The sequence below is a fragment of the Eulemur rufifrons genome, chromosome 30 (assembly GCF_041146395.1).
Source record: "Eulemur rufifrons isolate Redbay chromosome 30, OSU_ERuf_1, whole genome shotgun sequence".
NCBI lineage: Eukaryota > Metazoa > Chordata > Mammalia > Primates > Lemuridae > Eulemur > Eulemur rufifrons.
The window spans coordinates 10,705,613-10,709,618 of NC_091012.1; positions in this window are offsets into that span (position 1 = coordinate 10,705,613).

A 4,006-nucleotide genomic window follows, 5' to 3' on the forward strand; every position below is an offset into this window, starting at 1 on the left:
AATGAAGGCTCTTATCTTTGTCTTCTGGTTAGATGAACTGAGATAAATTGAAAGTCTACCACTTACTGGATGTTGACAAAATACTCTCCTTATGCCAGAAGCACTGGTTTCACTGGTTATATTATGTGAAATGCAGAGACTCAGACCCTACTCAAGATCTCCTGAATGAGAATCTGTATTTTAACAAGATCTCCAGTTCATTACTGTACACATGAAAATTGGGTGATACCTTCTAACTCACTGTTTCTGTGTGTGAGAAATATGCACAACTTATTTCATATGATGTAAATATAGCACAAATTTATATTGCTGTGTTGAGGCCCTTAATTTTATATTAAATACTTTATCATGCAAAACAGTATCATATGCACACTAGTTTCATACATGTTATACAATCTTCATTCCTGAGAATTAGAGAATATGTTCAAGAATATCACTATGCTAAAAAATATCTTATTGGATAATTCCAGTCACCCATATGTCAGAAACAGTTCTCATAACTTTCATTTTCCTTGTAGTCAAATTAAGAATTCTCTCCTTGGCAACTTGGGAAATATGTGTCTTTTTTCAGGAACTGCTGACATTCAGGGATGTGGCTATAGAATTCTCTCCAGAGGAGTGGGCATACCTTGACAATGCTCAGCGCAATTTGTATAGGGATGTGATGTTAGAGAACTACGAAAACCTGGTCTCCCTTGGTGAGGTTCACTTCAATACACAATTCCTATTCCATACTAAGGACATTATTTTATTTTTTTAGATTGTTTCTTGGAAGTTTCTACTTTACATGAATGAATTTTATATCTCTGCTTTTAAGGAAAATTTGAAGGATTTTGGTGTAGAAAATAAAATCACTAGACATCTCATCGTATCATGAACCTTTTCCTTTATTGAGCTGATCTGTATACTTCACTCTAGATTAGTGGTTCCTCTAGAAATCAGGGTATATAATTGTTGCCTGCACCTTAGAATACAATTTACACCACTTATTTTTTATTTGGTGCTAGTGGGAATTGGTGCTCTGGAGCCATAAATTTGAAATAATTTCTTATCGTTCTACAGGGTCTGTGAGAAAACCATATTTTGGAAAACAATTTTCTAGAATCTTCTATAATATTCTGTCTATAAGTATAGTACTTAAAAGACTAGTAATTGGAGAGTCTTCAGCACACATCATGTGTATTCTTTCTAATAAAACAGGTCTTGCTGTCTCAAGGCCAGAGCTGATCACATGTCTGGAGCAAGGGATAGAGTCCTGGATTATGAATAAAGAGGAAACAACAGCTAAATATACAGGTAGGTGAGATTCAGTAAAGCAGATAACAAATGTTAAAGAGCCAAAGCTCAAGGAGAAAGACAGATATTAAAAAGTGATTTGGAATGCTCCACTCTTTTGGAAATGTTTTTTGAGAAGCCTGTGTATGTTTCTCTTTCTCTTACAGAAGGACATCTTCTGTCTCATGCTCTTAAACTCTCTAAGAACTGTACATCTGTAGTGATCTTCCTTAGAATTCAGTGAGAGCCAAACTTCTTGTCATGGCTTATAAGGGACTACATTATCTGTAAACACTTCTATTGTTCGGGAAGATATGGGATTATCTGTACATATTTTGAAGACCTCTACATTAAAGCATCTTTTGACAGCGTTTTGCTCTGCTGCCCCATCTGGAGTACAGTGGTTGATCATAGCTCTCTGCAACCTGACACTTCTGGGCTCCAGGGACATGCTACCTCAATTTTCCAAGTACCTAGGACTATGGGCATGAGCCACCATGGCCAGCTGATTTATTCCTATTATTATTATTTGTGGAAATGAAGTCTCTTTATGGTGCTGGGGCTGGTTTCAAGATCTTGACCTGAACTGATCCTCCTTCCTTGGCTTCCCAAATTGCTCGGATTATAGTTGTGATACACAATGCCCAGCTCCATTTTTGAAGTTCCTTTTGTGGCCTCATTTTTGAAATGTTTAAAAAGGAATAGTGGAGATATGGGGATTTGCTTCAGTAATGCTAGAAACACTAGGGACAGAGGTTTCATATTTTATGCATCATGATTTCCAATTCTAAGGTTTCAGAGGCAATCCTATAGAAATTCAGACTCATTAATTTTATACAAATGCATAGCCTCTTCCTAAACCTAAGAACATCTAACATTATTTCACTTTGAAATATCCTTTTTTCTTTTTTATGTATATTCTTTTTTCTAGTATAAAATAAGAGTAAAATTTCAACTTTATTGTGCCCAAATTCCCAAACTGTATTATAGTTTATTTTCTCTACTCACCTCATAAAATCCTTAAATATACTGTCCCTTTGAGTTTTTCAAATTGCTGAATATATTTGTACTCCCAATTGATACATCGTATTTTGATATTTATATTCCATAATTTTCCCCTATTTAGTACTATCACGAAATTGTCATTCACATATATGTGTGTATGTGTGCATGTATATTTGTGTGTGTGTGTTTAACTGGTAAATTTTTCCACAAATAAGAATTGCATAACTGTATATATTTATTGTATACATTGTAAGTGTTGCTGCAGTATACACAGGGGTGCAGAATTTTCTTGAGATACTCATTTTACATCTTTGGATATACTCAGAAGTAGAATTGATGAATGATAAGGCAGTTCTATTATTTACATTTTAAAACAAATCTCTATGATGACACTACCTGTTTACAAATCAATAACAGTGTACAGGGATTGCTTTTCTGCACACTTTGCCTGCACTTATTATGTCTATTCTTTTGTACATTAGCCATTTTAACAGTTGTGAGCTGATACCTTATGATAATTTTGATTTGTGTTTGCATGGTGTTTTGGTGATGCTGAGTTATTCTTCATGTTACCTTCATAAAAGAATTTTATGTCTCCCATTTAAATCTTTATTACATCTGGAGTTAGTTTTTGAATATCATGTAAGAAAAAAATAGTCTACTTTTATTCATTTGTTTGTGGGTATCCAGTTTTCCAGCACCAAGCATTGAAGAGACCATACATTCTGCATTACGCCTTGCTAGTGTCTTAAGTAAAGGTTAGTCAACCTTATATACTTCGGTTTATTTCTGAGCTCTCCATTCTGTTCCATTGTTTTTTGTGTTGGTTTTATGTGCACATTTTGTTTTTGTTACTATCACCTCGAAATATAGTTTGAAATCAGAAAGTGTGATGCCAGAACCTTTTTTCTTCTTTCTCAATATTGTTCTGGCTCATCAAAGGTACATGAGATATCACACAATTGTTAGGATTTGTTTGTTAATACTGTGAGTAATGCCCCTGGAATTTTGATAGGTAGTGCATTGAATCTATACATGGTTTTGGATAATATCTTTCCATTTACTCATGTCATCTTCAACTTCTTTTATTAATATCTTATAGCACTCAGTGTAAAGGTTATTTTTTTTACCACTTTGGTTAAATTTATTTCTTAGCATTCTATTCTCTTGATGTTATTGTAAATGAGAGTGTTTTCCTTTTTTATTGGATAGTTTGTTAGTGTATAGAAAAACAACTGATGTTTGAATGTAAATTTTATAGCCTGTGACTTAACTGAGTGGTTTTATTACTTCATAAAGGTTCTTTTCCTATCTTCTTTATGGTTTTTGACATATAAGATAATGCCATCTGCAAACAGTGTTATTTTTACTTTTTCCTGTCAAATTTGAGTAGATTCTTGTCATGTTCTTGCCTAGTTTTTCTACTTAGGTCTTGTAGTAATATCATAAAATAGAAGCATTAAGAGTTGTTGCACATTATCCTTATATTGGTATCTGTGCGTGTGAAGGATTAAATACCTTTTCCAGTTTTTATAAAGTAGTCTTGGAAGGTAAAGATGTTTCCTTTTGGGTACTTGGACTAAAGGTATTTCCACTGGGTTTTCAATGAAGAGTTGCTGTGGCTAGGTCACAAGGCTGCCCCTTGCTCTGCAGTGGAGTCTGCATTTGGTGGGCCAGTTCTGAAGAGCTTGGGTAGTTTTCAATCCTCTCTTGTTTCTGGGTAAGC